This window comes from Gossypium arboreum, chromosome 4 (assembly GCF_025698485.1).
Source record: "Gossypium arboreum isolate Shixiya-1 chromosome 4, ASM2569848v2, whole genome shotgun sequence".
NCBI lineage: Eukaryota > Viridiplantae > Streptophyta > Magnoliopsida > Malvales > Malvaceae > Gossypium > Gossypium arboreum.
The window spans coordinates 92,504,896-92,523,376 of NC_069073.1; the positions used below are offsets into that span (position 1 = coordinate 92,504,896).

At 33.0% G+C, this 18,481-nt stretch overlaps 1 pseudogene; it reads left to right on the forward strand.

The window, feature by feature from the left end:
• Nucleotides 1-5,078: 5,078 nt before the first annotated feature.
• LOC108458553 (pyruvate kinase 1, cytosolic-like) lies at nucleotides 5,079-8,163 on the forward strand (annotated as a pseudogene).
• Nucleotides 8,164-18,481: the final 10,318 nt, after the last annotated feature.

Sequence of the window (18,481 nt, forward strand, 5' to 3'; positions counted from 1 at the left end):
ACTGCTATTTCATTTTTCATTTTCCCTTATTTTATCCCCTTTTCATTTTTCCACTTCTTCTTCCTTATTTCTACACCATTGCTATAAAGAAGCTTACTTGCCAATGTGAAAAGGAGACAAACTAAGCCAATTGGAGTAGTATGTTTATCCCAAATCAATACATTGATCAAAATAGAAAGAAACTTATTAACCACACCAATGACAGTAAATGTTGTAACAAAAATTGCTTTCCTAGCTACAAATCCAAAGAAACCAAATAAACAAGATAAACATACAACAACAAACACCAATGGTTCAAATCCCGATCGCCACTCACGGCGACAAAAAGCTCACCGCACTCCTCACTTAAAACCCGAAAAAAAAAGTGCCATTATCAACAACTACATGTTATTGTAAAACACAAACCCCTAAGTATTCAACCCAATGATGAACAAAGACACAAATGCCAGCTTTTCTAGGCATGGTTACTTTCTAAAGGTCGTATTAACGAAAACGACCAAAAGGAGTGTTAAAGATCGGAGGATGTCTTGACATTAGGGTGGTGTATGAGAAATTTCTTATTTTATTACATTTGACCCAATTTTTACTTTGATTTTTAATCTTTGATGAAGGACTTGACTTGTATTGTTTGCACCTATCCTGGATGATTTTGGGCAATGTTTGTATGGTGATTTTCATTAAGCTTTAGGCTCTTTTCTTTTCTTTTTTTTTTTTGTAAAGTATAAGAAATAGTCTAAGTTGAGGGTGGCTAAGATATTTAATAGTTGTTTGTTAGTGACTCTTTTATTAGAGAGCAACATTGGGAAAGGGAAATGTAGTGTAATAAAGATAATGCTATTAGAACTAAAGAGCTTGCTGAGAATAAGTTCATAGCAAATGACATTAATGGAGCAAAGAAATTTGCTCTAAAAGCCTAAAATTTGTATTCTGGTCTTGACAGAATTCCTCAAATGATAGCAACATTCGATGTTTAAATTTCTGCAGAGAACAAAATCAATAGAGAAGAAGATTGGCATGCTGTGGCTCATCGGAGAAGGTTGGACGGTGGCCTAACGGTTGGTAAAAGTAGGGTAGAAAAAGAAGTAAAGAAAAAGTGCAGAAAAAGAGGGAAAACAAAAAAAAAAAAAAAGAAAAATAGTTACAAATAGAATGTCATGTGGCACCGCGTGATTGGACAATGCTGCCATGTCATAAAAACCTAACATTGTTAGGCTTAGTGTAACACCCATTACCCGTATTCAACGCTAAAATAAGGTACGAGGCATTACCGGACTTACATCAAAAGTGAGCATACAAATCGAGTCATAAATTTGCATCCAAATTAAAACTATTTGTATTCAATCATAAAGTCCTTAATACGAGCCTACGAAGCCCAAAACATGCTTTGAAAGTGGTTTGGGACTAAACTGATAACTCAGGGAATTTTTACAAAACTTAGAAATTTTTTGCTATAAACAAGGGTCACACGCCTGTGTGGTTTGGGACACACCCATATGGGTAGGCCGTGTTGTCACACACTCCCGTGTCCCTAACCCGTGTAACTCTCTGTTTTGCAAAGCATGAAAAAATTGAAGTCACACGGCCAAGCCACACGCCCGTGTGCTAGGCCGTGTGATAAATTAATTTTCATAAAATAGGAGCAGACTTCACACGCCCATGTCTGGAGCCGTGTCCCTCACACGGTTGAGACACACGCCTGTGTCTCTACCCGTGTACTCAATTCTGAGCATTCTGTTTCTCAAAATTAAGGTGCAGGGGACACAAGGCCAAAACACATGCCGATGGACATGGCCTAGACACACCCCCGTGTGTCTACCCGTGTGGATAAAATAAAGGCTATTTACCAAGCCATTTTCCACCCTCATCTACATACACATACACAAATTCAATGATATAAATCATGGTATACTTAGGAAACCAAAACATTCACAATCATGGTCAACACATGTCATTACAATAGCATCATCTATCATGCTCAAGACATTTCATTATGCCAAATCAAACATACCAATTTCACATTCATTAACACCACTAAGACTACTTTCAATTTGTATTAACTTATGAAGATACTCTAGCATACCAATGAACCAAACTCATCCATTTCACAACAAGTCATTAAGCCGCATTCAACATTTAGAAAATCAATATAAACCACATCATCAAGGGCATTGGCACATACATGCATATATGTATAAATATATATAAGCTTACAATCAATTTAACCAAAATGAGCTAATTTACATGGCCAAATACAAAATCAAGCTTTTAACTATTACAAGCCAATACATTTGACCAAAATCATGTTGACACATACAACAAAATGACCAAGTCCCTATACATGCCGTATACTCAAAATGTTTAAGATCATCGATACCCAAAATGACAGTTTGATAGTGTGATGCGATCTCCGATGATCTCCAATCCGAGCTAGATTGGTGACACTATAAAACATGAAAAGTAAAACGGAGTAAGCTATATAACTTAGTAAGCTCGTATGAAAGAAATAAGCTCTTACCATACATTTAACATTCAAGTAATAAATATAAGTCGATGTAATTTACCATAATCTCATAACCCTAGATCATTCCATCACAAACTTACCTTGAGTTTATCATTTCTCGAATTTAATAATCATAAGTTTTGTGCACATATCTGTACCAACTCGTAATGGTTTCATACTTATTCTCATTTTTGATATGCCCAATGAACGACTCGAAATAATAATATCAGATATTTAGGAAATCTTGCACACAAGGTGCCACATATGTAACCATTGCTACCTCTATCTCATAACACATATATGCTCGCTCTCAAGCCATCAACGGGCCTGCTCACACAAGCTGTCAGTTAAGACGTAGCTACACGGTGCTGCTCACACAAGCTGTCAAGTAACTGCAACATATGCCGGTATACTCAGCCACCGGTAGGACATACAGGACCAGCACCCGAATCACATATTATAAAACCCTAGTGACATGTCATTTTTATCCTAATCTATTGCTATGGTTCGATTTGCTTTCTCGCTTGCCAGGACGTCGTCAAATGTGTCCGTAGAGTCGATTTCACAATTCATGCATAAATTAAAGCATTTAAAATACAATTCTAACAAAGCTTATTAACATACGAACTTACCTCAGTTACAAAAACGACGAAAATGTTCTATTCGTCAATTATTTTATTTTTCTCCCGATCTTCACCCGAACTTCGTTTCTATTGATCTATAATACCATATTTAACTTATTTAATCATCAAGCTATTCAATTCAGTCCGAAATCATATTATGGCAAAAATTACATTTTTGCCCCTAACATTTTTAACATTTTACGATTTAGTCCCTAAGCTCGTAAAGTGAATTTCTTTCAATTTCATTACAACCCAAGCCTAGCCGAATATTACTAGTACTCATAACAACCCACATTTTTCATTTATTCACACTTTTCTGCACATTTTATAACCTTTTACAAATAAGTCCCTATTTGACGTTTTTATCGAAAATCACTTTACAAATGTTGTTTAACTAACAACAAACATGTATTTTCTACCATCAAACATCAAAATACAAACATATTTAACATGGGTAAAATTTTATACTTTAAATTTCTTTCAAATTAGTCCTTGAAATAACTAGATTAAGTAAAATGATCTCAAAAATGTAAAAATCGTTAAAAACGGGACAAGAACGAACATACAATTGAGCTTGAAAGCTTGGCCAAAAATCTTAGCTATGGCTTCTTGAGAATTTCGGCTATAGGGGACTAAATTGAAGAAGATGGATACTTTTATTTAGTTAATTTGTCTTTATTTACCAATTTACTAAAATACCCTTAATGCATAACTTTAAAATTTCACCTAATCATGTCCATTTTTGTCCATCCTAAAATTATAAAGGTCTAATTATCATTTAAGGACCTTCAATTTAAAATTTCATAGCAATTAGACACCTTTAACTTATAGAACTCAAATTTTGCACTTATTGCAATTTAGTCCTTCTAGTCAAATTGAGCACTCAATCGATAAAATTTATTAACGAAATTTTCACATAATTATTCAATCATGCTATAGACCTTAAAGAAATAATAAAATAAATATTTCTACTTCAGATTTGTGGTCCCGAAACTACTGTTTTGATTTGACCCAAGAACAGGCTGTTACACTTGGGTACTAATATAGTGGACGGCAAAAAAGTTCTAGTACCAATTTGGGACAAATAAAATTCATAAGTACCAACCTGGAAGAAGTGGACAAGTTTGGGTACTAATTTTATATTTAACCATTAATATTAAACATTATAATATTTGATATTAATGTTTTTAATTTTTAAATGAAAATTATTATATGACGCTTAATTCAAGATAATTTTTATATAAAGATAAAATTATTTATGAAGGATTTTTTTGAAAATATATCTTTGTAGTTTTCAAATGAAAATGAATTTAGAGGAAAATGTTTGATGAGTTTTGGGGTTTTTTTATTATAAAAATGACTCAATTTTTTTTATTATTTATGAAAATGACCTACTTTGAAAATTATGTACGTAAATGGTCCATTTTGAATAGTAAACGTTGGTGACGCCATTACCATTGGCGTCACCACCTCAAATTTTAAAACATATATTATTTTTTTAAGTATTGGTGTTACCGAGCTAAAGTATAATTATATAAAACGTTCAGTGACTTGATGACGTAATTACCCTTTTAGATTGGATGAAAAAAAAAAAGGGTGGCACCATTTCTCTTGGCAGCACCAATTAAATGCTTTTAAAATTTTGGTCTATTTACAAGTTAGGTCAGTACTCTTTTAAAATTAAATTTAAATAGCCCTTAAAAATATAAGAATAACAAAAATAAACTCTTTTCAAGTATTACTATTATTTTAAAAATAATAAAATTAAAAGATTATATAAATTTTTTTAAATTACTCAAATATATCCCTCAAGAATTTTCACCAAGTAAAAGAATTGTCAAAGTGAGTCATTTTTATAAATAATCAAAATTTTTAGATATTTTTATAAAAAAAAATGCCACAGTTCTGGAATGAAAGTGAAAAGACTGGCCAATCAAAGTGAAAATCCCAACGCGCATTGGATTTTGGGATCTCTTTTATGTTATTTTCCTACTCACTTGGTTTGAAATTGAAGTTGCATTTGCTTCTTTAGATAAACTCTCAATCATATTTAATTAAAAAAAGGTGGCAGGTTTTCTGAACCTCCATCAATAACTACAGAAAACCTCATATCTTCTCTGCTTCAACCTCCAAACATATCCCATCGCTCTCTCAAATCCGATGCTATTGATCAAAGGATTCTCTGTGAACAAGTAGCGTACAAGCGAAATCGATTTTTTGTGTGTTTTAATAGGCAAAAAAAAAAAAATGCATTCGTGTCATCTGCTTCTTGAAGAGCCAATCAGGATGGCTTCAATTCTGGAGCCATCCAAGGATGTAAGTTTCACTTTCATTTCAAATCTAATTGTTTAAGCTTTAGACTTATTAGTTGTTTGAATCCCACTAGATTTGAATCTATTTTGTTTCTTATCTTCTTTGGCAGAGTTTTTCCCCCGCAATGACCAAGATTGTGGGAACTTTAGGTCCCAACTCTCAATCCGTTGGTGTTATTTCCAGTTGCCTTAAAGCTAGAATGTCTGGTACTGTTTTTGCTGCCTCTCTTCTATAGTTTTATTTTTTTGGCGTAAATTACTGTATTATTGGGAGTTGGAACTTGGAACCAAGTTTTTTTTTTTTTTAGCAGTGGCTAGATTCGATTTCTCGTGGCATGATCCGGAGTACCATCAGGAAACTTTAGAAAATCTAAAGGCAGTCGTTAAACTCACTAAGAAGCTCTGTGCGGTATAGTCTTTATATTTTGGTTGATTTACATTAGTTATAAAACTTTTTTCAGTTTCCATGGAAAATTGTCCGTTTTAGTGTAAACTTGCATTCAGTATAAAACAGAATGTTTTTGTCATGTTTCTCTTGTAAAAATGTCTTTTTTTTTTAATGTTACTTGAGGACATTTTTTGCCAGAATTTTGACTGTGACCGTGTGTCTGGTAGCTGTTCGTTACTATTCTTTGACTGCTTGCATGGGGATAATGAAACTTAAATGATGAACAGAAAAGGAAAAAACTTAAGAAAATAAAGTGATTTCTATCTAGTTTCAGGCTATGTTGGATACTACGGGTCCTGAGTTGTAGGTTGTTAATAAAAGCGGGCAAGCCATCTCACTTAAGGAGGATGCTACTATTGTTTTGACATCCGATGAAGGATTAGAAGCCTCTTCAGAATTATTTCCTATCAATTTTGATGGATTGCCAAAGGTTCAATGCTAGTCCTCTACTTCTCATTGCGTTTTGTTTATCTTATATTGTTTGCTCTGAGAAAGCACCTGCATGAGCCTTTCATTGTTGCCCTTCGGAAAACATTATGCGTTTTCGTTAATCTTACCTTCATGTCTTTATATACAGATTTTCGTTCTCTAGGGGTTGAGAGGCAGGCATTGTCTGGTGAAATACTTATAACTTCTTAATACGATAAATTTAATTACAAATTTTTTTCATTTAGCTCAGAGGAAATTGTATTTGCTGGTGATTCCCTTGTTTCTTTGTGCAATCTTTATGACAAACCATTTAATCTGATTTTTTGCAGGCAGTGAAGAAGGGAGACACTAATTTTATTGGTCAGTACCTGTTTACTGGGAGTGAAACCATATCTGCGTGGCTGGAGGTAAGGAAAGCCAGACCAGATATATGAGTGGTTGTCTTTGTATTTATGTTGAGATCTTTTTCTGTTACTTTTGCTGCCTATTCGTTGGTTAATTAACTATGCAATTTGAACATTACATAAAAATTCCTAAAAAGCTATCATTGCCTAAATTGTCTACAGGTTACAGAGGTAAATGGAAATAACGTGGTTTGTCTGATAAAGAACTCAGTGACATTGACTGGGTCATTGTTCACCCCGTATGCCTCTCAAATATCTCTTGATTTGCCTGCCATTTCTGATAAAGACAATAAAGTGAATTTATCATTTATTTTTTCTTGTTAATGATTAAAGTAATGGAGAAAGTAATCTCTCTCTCAGTAAGATTTAGCTTGTTTCCTGATGTTTCCCATCAAGTCTTTTTGTGACCTGGTAATACTTGCTTCAGTTTATAAGTACTTGGGGAGTTCAAAACAAAATCGACTTCCTCTCACTATCATTTACACGAAATGCAGAAGATATGCGCCACGTAAGTAGACTTTTGTCTATCCTTATGCGGATTCTTTTTAGAAAAAAAAAATTCTGCACTTCTCTGATAGATCTTGCAATTTTCTTTGTAGGCTAGTAAGTTCCTTTCAAATTTGGGTGACCTCTATCAGACACAAATTTTTGCGAAGATTGAGAATGTAGAGGTGTATAAGTTGTATTTGCTGAGAATATGAAAATGTAGGTTTTGATTGCACATAATGTGAAAAAGAATGTGACTAATGTTGTTCATTTTTCAGGGATTAAACCAATTTGATGAGATCCTAAAGGAAGCTAGCGGTATCATTCTTTCCCGTGGAAATTTGGGCATTGATCTCCCACCTGAGAAGGTCAGTCTTAACTCTGAACCAGCAATAATCTTGCTGATCTTATAGTCCTTATTATCAAATATGCAACTGGTTTATATAAATACTAGAGATCCAATTTGTAGAGGGCTATGTGTATGTTGCATTACCTTTCTTTTTTCAAAATATATTTTGTTGAATAAATCATGCAGTCTATTCAATCATGTATAATTGTACACTATAAATACAATTATAAATGCTTTTTAGTAGTCTTGGATTCTTGGTTAGAGTTCATTGCTAATTAACTTCCCTTTCTCTGCAGGTGTTCTTATTTCAAAAAAGCTGCCCTTTTTAAGTGTAACATGGCTGGAAAACCTGCGGTTGTCACTCGTGTCGTGGACAGTATGACTGAGAACTTGAGGCCAACTCGTGCTAAGGCAATTGATGTTGCCAATGCTGTTCTTGATGGTGTATTACTATATTGTGCACATTGTTTCCAACTTCGTTCTTTTATATATATATTTCAAATTCTTTATGATTACATGCTATTTGAGTCGAGATTCATTGATGTATGAAAAAAACTTCTTATCTTGTTCATTGAACTTGGGAACTTACACTTTTTCTAACAAAGATATAAATCTTTCCTATTATTTAATGGTTATTGCCACCACTCACAATAAAGGACTTAAAACCCATCCTTTTTATTGTCCAATTTTCTTATAATTGCATGTTAGGAGTAAGCAAATGAATGAAGATAACAGTAGAGAACTAATGAATACAAAGAAAACAATTGGCTAAATATTTCTTATTATTATTTCTCAACTTGAATGAATCTGTACTGAAAGGATACTTATATACATTGAGAAGTTGATAACTAATGCTAACCACTAGAGCTAACAACATACCAGAATGTAACTGACTATAACAACCAGACTTATCTCATATATATTAACATTCACCCAACTTCTCGATGGGTAAAGCCCGAAGCAAATTCTGAAACCTAGCGAACAAAGAAACAGACAATGGTTTCGTAAAGATGTCAGCAACTTGGTCACAAGCTGGAACTTCACCAACAACGATAGCGTCTTGAGTAACTTTCTCATGAACAAAAAATAGATCAAGTTCAACATGTTTGAACTTGGAGTGTAAAACCGGATTTGCAGCAACTGCTACGCACCAAAATTACCACACCAAATATTAGGCAGATCAGCAGATGATATTTGAAGCTCCGTCAATAGACACACTAACCACGTGACATCACTAGCGGCAGCAGCCAAACTTCTATACTCAGCCTCAGCTATTAACCGAGACACAACCTGTTGCTTTTTTGAACACCAAGAAATAGGTGTGTGGCCAAAATAGACGTAATATTTAGTTGTAAAACGGCGATCATCAAAATCCAATCCCCAGTTAGCATCAGCATAACCAACGAGAGATAGTCGATCGGATGCCCAAAAAATCAATCCATGATCTATGGTCCTACGCAAATACTGTAAAATTCGTTTCAGGCTACAAAATGTACTGTAGTGGGTGCATGCATGAACTAACATACACGATTTACAGTATAAGAAATATCTGGTTGAGTTAAAACTACATATTGAAGTACACCAGCAAGACTCCGATATTCTGTAGGATCAGCAAGACGACCTCCGTCATCTTTAGACAAAGCTAACGAACTGATCATTAGTGTGTGAACACTTTTCGCATTATTCAAAATGCTTTTATCAAGTAACTCCCTGATGTACTTCCGCTAGCATAAATGCAGACTTCCAGAAGGCAATTGAGTAACTTCAATACCTAAGAAGTAATGCAGGTCCCCCATGTCCTTGAGTGAAAATTCTTTGTCTAGTAACTGAATAAAACTAGTTATACTAGCAGCCATACTCCCTGTAACAATAATGTCGTACACATAGTCTAGAACATAGAGAACAGACTCAATTGTGACACGAATAAACAGAGACACATCAAACTTGGATACTAGAAATCTGGTAGAGACCAAAAACTTCTTCAATTTATCACACCCAGCTTGAAGAGCTTGACGCAACCCGTATAAGGCTTTCATTAGACGACATACCAAATTCTCGCCATTTGGACCGAATTGAACATATCCTAGAGGTTGTTGCATGTATACCTCATCGGTGAGATCACCATTCAAGAAGGCATTATCGACATCGACTGATGTATCTGCCAACCACGAGAGACAACAACGAAAAGAATGGTCCGAATAGTAGTAGGCTTGACCACATGACTGAATGTTTCCTTGAAATCACATCCAGGAACCTGCCAACATCCTTTTGCAACCAACTGAGCCTTACGCCGAGCAATAGTCCCATCAGGATTTTTTATTTTAAAAAGCCACTTACCTCCTATTGCCTTGTGGCCAGAAGGCAGAGGAACAAGTTCCTAGGTGGAATTGTTTATGAGAGCATCATACTCTACTTGAACAGCTGGTCTTTATGCAGAATCAGCAAGAGCTTCCTCAACCATGCATGGTTCATAGGCAGTAGCTTCAATAGAGAGAGCTTTGGGTTTAAAAATTCTAGCCTTGGATCAAGTAATCATATTATGAGTATTTCTCACTGAAACAGATGGTGACGGCTCAGTAACTAAGACTGGAGTAGGCGAATGACACCCAGTTGTGGATGGAACAGTCCCTAGTTCAGCCAGCGAGTCTGCTGGTATAGGACTATATTGAGGAGTAGACTAAGGAGTAGGTACTTGAACGCTAGTAAGGCTCCCAACGGTGGCAAAAGGGTGAGACACAGTAGGACGAACAAGAGGAACATATGTAGGAACATACTCACTGTTGTCTGCACGATCCACAGTAGACGATGAAAACAAGAAGCATCGATCATCAAATATAACATGACGAGAAACAATGATTTTATCTTATGGTGTAAGACAATGATAACCTTTATGTTAAGAACTATACCCCAAGAATGTATACAGTTGAGATTGAAACCCCAACTTATGGCTCACAAATGGGTAAAGATACGGAAATCATAAGTAGGCTCATTACGATAGAGCACTTGATAGGGAGACTGACCTTTCAGAATAGGGGTAGTTAGACAACTAATGAGATGGACCGCACTACAAAAAGCATAACCCCAGTAAGTCATGGGCAGATTGGCATGTGCGAGAAGAGTGAGGCCAGTATCAACAATATGACGATGTATTCGCTCAGCAACTCTGTTTTGTTCAAAAGTATGAGGACAAGACAGATGATGTAGAATCCCAAGATTAGCCAGAACAGACGTAAAAGCACGATACTCTCCTCCCCAATCACTTTGAAAGCTCTTAATGTCCTTTCCAAACTGAGTCTTGACCATATTTTGAAACTGAATGAAACAGTCAACAACTTGAAACTTGCGCTGAATTAGATATACCCAAGTAAATCGACTCCGCATGTCAATGAACGAAACATAATACAGATTAACACCACATGCAACTGAAGCCGGTCCCCACAAATTAGAGGCAACCAAATAAAAAATGTCCTTATATTCAGTAGAAGAGTGTAAAAAAGGTAGCTTATGAGATTTTCCTTTTTGACAAGTATTACAGACATTATCAAGACAAAATTTATGAGAAACAATTTTACACTTATCAAGAACATTTTTAACAACTAAGGCAGACGGATGACCGAGCCGTTGATGCCACATGGCAAAAACATCATCACCAATATTATGAGCATGAAGACTAGTGTTAAGTACGGAAGGAGCAACAACAAAGTGACCAGGCGAGACCAAAGAAAAATGTTAGGATATTAGGGTTGACAGGACAGAACGAAATGAGCCATGTAAGTCCATATTAGAAATATGGCTTTGGAGACAGGATTGAGCCATGTAAGTCCATATTATATATGGCATTGGAGACAGGAATAATTCATGTAAGTCCATGTCAAAGACATGGCATTGGCGAGTTATTGATAGACAGAACGACCCTAGTATCCTTAGTATTCCGAGTGGTTCAACGGGTCGGGATACGAGTTAAATTACAGATGAATTAACAAGCAAAGGAAAAGTAGATTATACTTATGAAAAGGAAAGGTCGTAAGAAAGAAGGTAAGGGAATAAAGAAGAAGATAGAAATTGAGAAGTAAAGAAATTTATGATGTTAGATGATATTATGCATAATTATCCATTATGTTGAATGTTGTGATTTATTTGCTTGTAAGCTTACTAAGCCTAGTGCTTAATCTCTTTATTTTCTTCTTCTTATAGTACTTATCTAGCCACTCGGGGATCGAAGGAAACGTCGGAGGCCGATCACACTATCAAAGAAATAACTCGGTATAATTAGACGTTTTGTTTTGTGTATGGCATGTATAGAAACTTAGCCACTTTTGGTATAATATGAACAATGAATGATGTGTAAATACTTGCTACTGATTAGCTAATAAAAATGGCCGAACCTAAAAACAGATTCAAGTAACAGCAATGACGTAACTTTGAAAAATCACTAAAAATTGTATAAACATAGTTTGAAGATGAATAATATATTAAATTAAAGCTTATTATGTCTATTTTCTTATGGAATAAGAAAAATAGGTAAAGTTATTATATTTCATGATATATCTGAGTTTTAGTGAAACAGGGTTAGAGCTATTTCTGGAACCCCTGTTTAAACTTTGGAAATTCACCATAAATTGTAAAAAACTAATTAGAAGGTATACTTTATATGGTTATAATCCTTGTTGAGTCTAGTTTTAAGAGAAACAAACGGCTTAGTGATATGAATTTTGTACAGGAAGAAACATGGTTCGTAGTAACAAGAGGTTAGTGCAGTCGAGTTTTGAAATAGGGGAAACTTTAACTAATAAACTGTACTAATTGGCCAAGTCAAAAATCTATGAAAAAAATTAGTAGATAGATATATGAGTCTAGTTTCAGGAAAAATTTACGGATCTTAATTTCGAGTTTCGGAACTCAAGATATGAATTTTTAGGCGACTACGACGCAGAATGGCAGCACATTCCGAAATGCTTAAATAAACAATTTAAACCTATTTAAGGGATAGAATAAGTTTAGTAATGCCTCGTGCTTGATTCTGGCAACAGTCTCGGGTAAGGAGTGTTACAGTTGTTGTATTGTTTTTGTTGTTTATTTGGACTCATGAAAAAACTTAAACTATTCTATAATGGTTTTTGAGCTTATGTGTTATTGTTATTAGTTTGGTTTGGTTTGTTATTATCGTTGGTTAATTGAACTTTTGTTGTGTTTTTTTTTTGTTTGGAGTGGTGTAAGTTTCTATTGTATTTTGGACTTTTTCTTATGTTTTTTTTATTATAATGTCGTTGTTTACTTCGACTCATGTTGTTTACTTTGACTTTTACTTATGTTTTTTTATTATAATCTTGTTGAATTTTTGTTGTTGTTTTTTGTTGTTTATTTGGGTTGATGTTGTGTTGCTTGTATTTATTCACTTATTTACTTTAATTTTTTGTTGTATGATCATGTTTAAAAACTTTAAAGAAAATTATTTTTTTGAAAAATTACAAAAAAATAAATAACGCTAGTCATTTTTTTAAAACTTAACTCGAAAAAATATATTCGATTCGATTCGAATTCCATCTCACTCGACTCGATTCGAGAAAATTTCAAATAAAGTTAGGATGATGAAATAAGATTCGAAAACTCGATTAACTCGAAAATTTTCGATTCGATTCGATTCGATCGAATGCTCACCCCTACCTACAGGCACAGGTAAGTCTTCAGACTCAAAATGAGACCCATACTGAATTGTATTGACATTTGACCCGGAGGTGTTCAAATAATCGGAGGCATTAAAATTTGGAATGCGTGGTAACCCGACACATGGTGAGGCATTAACATCGTGAACACGAGTCTTCGGTTTGGTTTGCCATGGTACACCAATACCCGTATTTTGAGCCGAAAAATAACGATCGGTCTCAAGCCCAACTACATTAGCTGAAGGCTCAATGTGCTGGCCCACAATAGGAGTTGAAGGACTAGGCCTGGTGTATGGCCCATAACCATGGCCATGAGTAAATGGCCCACTAGACGGTCCATGCGCACCAATGTTTGGCCCAAAAGGCTGGCCTGGTGCATGCGGCAATTCACGCCGAAAGGAGCCCTCCATTTCACACAACACTTGGGAGCCTAAGTGATGGGCAGCACATGCACTATGTGGGCCCGTACCATCATAGGCTATCACATCTTTTTGACCATAATAAGCCACATTTGATAAAGTGGAAAGCCTAGGCATCTTAGCAGTAGCAAATGTATGTGAAATATGAGATGACTGCCCTCTCCACGTAGCACCAGAGGAGACATCAGTCAGAGCCATCGCATAGCAGCCACCATTAAAGCCTTCGTCGCGCAAACCTGAGCCCGCATGATCAGACACCGCCGGAGTCGAAGCTGAGAGACCACCATAGTCTGATTCGAATCGATAGTAGCATCTCTGCACCGTGCGTCCAAATCGACCGCAAATTTGACACTGGAGACGTGTGCGAAACCCACGTCCACGCGTCAGAGATGAAAAGGAACAGCCGCCGCGTACGGAGTCAGTCACCAAAGGCACCGGTGCAGACGCAACAAGATTGGCATGAAATGGTGTCTCTGTCGCTGCACGAGACTGCCTACTCTCAAACTCCAAGAGGAAGTCAACCAGGCGTTGGAATGGTAGCGGTTCGAAAGAAAACGACGCAAGAGTAATTACTCTGACAAAATTCGACGGCAGTCCGTCGAGCACGATCTCAACCTTCTCGGTTTCTGAAATCCGAGATCCAGCCACATCGATCAAGGCACACGTGTTCTGAATCTAAGCAATATAGTCCTTGATCGGCATCGCACCTTTCTTGATCGAGTAAAGCTCATAACGGATTCGAGAGAATTTGACGCCTGATACCATGATAGAAGATCTAAAATAATAGAAAGAAAATATAGACAATGAAGAGAATGAAAGCAGAAAATAAATCTTTTAACCTAAAATTGATATCTGTTTTCTATGCTGATACAAGCAAGAATATATACACGTGAAGGGTGAGATAACTGAAGCTAACAACTCTAACTGCATTACAGCTGGACTAACAACCTAACTGACTAATATATCGTTTCTCTAACAATCTGCAAATCTGTTTCTAAAAGGGCTGTGTTTTTTTCTTTTTTCTTTTTTCTTTTCCCACATAATTTTTTTTTTCAACCTTAAATTGTTGCCTGCTACAGGAAACTACGTTCGGAGCTTTAATATCTCATTTGACGATTGTGTAGAAAATATTATAAATATACTTAAATCTCTTTTAGCAATTTAAAGTTATATAGTTATGAAGTGTAATCTATTTTAGCAATTTGTAACTATAAATTGTACCAAAATACAATTTTACTCTTTCAATTTAATTACCTAAAATATCATAAATTATTCCCTCACTCTACAATTTCTAATTATGAAATTTACTACACTCAATTATCTTCAAAATCATATAGCCATAATTAAGTAATGATTTGCATCATTATTGCAATGATAACAACTTAATTTTGAAAACATTTTACGTAAATTACTACTATATATTAAAAAAAAACACATTTTCAATGAATAATTATCTGTGAAATTTGCACACAAAATTTAAAACCGTTTATTATTTTTACCCAAACAAGTAAATTCAATTCTTCCTCCAAACCTCTTATACCAACAAGTTTTTTAATTCCTACATTTGACTTCACTCTTTACTTATACTTAAATTAATGTCAATATTTTGATTGCTAACATTTTACTTTACAAATATTTCTTACATTTTAGTGGTCAACTTTAGGCACATATCTTTTTAATGTATATTTAATGAAATAATTATAAAGTAGTAACTAATTACGTATATATAATAATGTTTAAATATCCTTAATAGATGTAATTATTATCATTATTTTATAAATAACGCAACTAGTATAAACAATTTACAATAATGCATATATGGTTTTTATATTTATTAAATATTTTCAATTAAAAGATGAAAATGATTGTAATATTTTTTAAAAATAATTATTCTATTGCTTAATTAATTAATTAATGAATAATTTATCCCATAAATATTTCTACTTCACCAAATATGCACGATAATTAAAAATTAATATATGCATACTAAACTTGATTATCTTTTTCTAATATATATATATATATATATATATATATATATACTTCAACATGTTCTTAAATCTCAAAAATAGAAAAAATAAAAAATTATTTTTAATAAGCTTTTGACAAATTTAGTGTTTCATTGAGATTTAATTCTCTCACACTAGAAAAGATCATGACTTTCAAATTTTTAAAAATCCTCTTGATATACTTTCATAGAAACAACATCAGGAATTTCATTTTTCCGATTGCATATAGAATTGAAAATGGTTTATGTTTGAAATTTTATTTATTTTTCATAAATAAATTATCTGAGTTAAATTTAATTTAAAAAAAAAATACGTATAACATAAATATAAAATGATAGAATGTGTTTCATAATTTAAGTCCTTCAATAGATTTTAACACCCTCATGCTAGAGAAGGCCATTATTTTCTCACTAATGAAAATCAAACGATGACATGGAGATAAAAATTCTATAGGTTTTAGGTATTTGAAAAGATGATCATTTTCGGGGCTGAAAATTTCGATTTCTTTTTTAAAATTTTTCAACATCACAAAGATATGATTCTTTCAAATAAATTTTTTTTTTATGATGTTTTAGAAACTTAAAATTGGAGATTTAAACTTATTGGGTGTCGTGCAATTTCCAATTTTAGAAAAGGTTCTGACGGTTAAAAATAAAAAGCAAAATGCAACTTATGAAAAAAAAAAAGAAAGGAAAAAGAGCTTTTCGTTTTTTGCCAAATGCATGGCAAAAATGAAAAAGTGTAGAAAGAAAAGTTGAACCTAGGGATTTACAAACTAAACCCCTCTTCATTTTTTTAATTTTTGAAAAATACTTCTGCAATTTAAATTTACTCAATTAGTCCTCAATTTTTCTCGTTCTTTCAATCATATAAAATTACAACATTAAAATTACCACCTTAATAATTTTATATTGAAGTTTTCTCATTTGACAATTTTTTTGAATTTAAATGAACATTATATTTAATAATAAATTTGTAATATCACATAATATAATACTAAATATTGTATTAGTATCTTAATTGTATTTTCACAAGAAATAATATCATCATTTAACTTATAAAATCTTCATATATCTAATAACTTACAACCTTCAGTTACATTGATTTTCACTTTATTCTTAATGTTTTTATTTAGAAAATTACATTGAATTTTAATATAAAAATTATATATATACACAACCAAACTTGTGCATCGCACCATAATACAAACTAGTTATATTATTTAATTATATAATAAACTTTTCAATCAAGCATGGATCTTCTATTTGATAATTAAATTATATTCAATTAATGTATATTAATTTTACATTTAATAGATGTACAAATAATAAAGTAAATAATTAAAATAAAGTATTTGACAAATAATAAATTAAAAATATGATACTAGAACATTTTAAAAAAAACATATTTATGTGTTGGTTCTGTTTTTAAAATTTTTATTTGTAGTTTCAAATGTCATTATAAAAATTATCATAATGTTTATTAAATTATACATTATTTGATAGACTAATTAAGTGTTAGTTTTCTTACTCACTAAGGCTTTTTAAGGGTATAGTTTCACCAAGGCCAAAATGATAGAACATTTCCTTAGTGGACCTGGTGCCTTCGCCGAAACTAGGCTAAAATCAAGTATAGACATCTGGGAACAACATATTCACTCTCAACATGTATTATTTTTTTATAAATATATTTTTACACATTTTTTTTATTCACATCATAGATTTCTCATAATCTAGTGTGTGTATAAGTTAAAATATGTTTCAAGTCCCGTACTTTTTATACATTTGGAATTTAGACTCTTTACTTTTGGATTTAAAATACAACCCAGTTGTTAATCTTGTTAAAATTATTGTATTAAATTAAATTATTTCAAAATTTCATCTTGGCAAATTTAACATAATAATTTTAATGATTTTAGCAATTGGACCTACATTTTAAATCCAAAAGTAAATAGACTAAATTCTTGAAAATAAAAATAAAGAGATTGAATTTCAAATATACAATAAGTACAAAATCTTGAAGCATATTTTAACAATATATATGAGAAAATATTTGAGAGTTTTAGACTCCACAAGTGGGGTCAAAGGGTTGAGAAGTATCCCATAAAGGTATAATAAAATATTAAAATAAATATTTAAAAAAGACACAAGTAATTTTTTGAGACTACTTATGAAATAAAAAGAAAGTATATTACCCGTGTGTAACAGCTTAATTTTCAGTAGTGTCGGAATAGTGATTCGTGATCACTAAATCCGAAAAATGAGTAGGAAATATTATTAATTTAGTGAGTATAAGTTAAATGTGAAGTTAGGAAAAATTTTGAAATAGTGAATAGTGTACTAAAAATAAATATTAAAATAATTAGAATCGAAAATGAGGTATCGAGAACTCGAAAATTTTAAATGGAGCCATAAATATTTTTATAAATATTTATGGAGTGTTAATAAGTTAGTATTAAAGTTTTGTCAAGAAATTTTAAAGTTCTGATAGTTAATTGAACAAAAAGGACTAAATTGTATCAAATGCAAAATTGTGGGAAATGATTAAATAGCTTCAATGATAAAAGAAAGAGGGTTTAAAAGGAAAATAGACCCAAGGTCTCTTTGGGCTGGATATTAATTGAGAAAATTATCTTAATTGAGGGGCTAATTGAGCAAGGACTGAATTGTATGAATTGTGAAATTTGGGGCAAAATGGAAATCAACATTTTGCACTAAAACTGTTTTGGACAGAAGCAGTAGTCTAACTTTGAAAAATCACCAAAAATTGTAGAAATGGAATTAGAGGATGAATAAAATATGAAATTAAAGCTTATTGAGTCTAGTTTCTTATAGAGAAA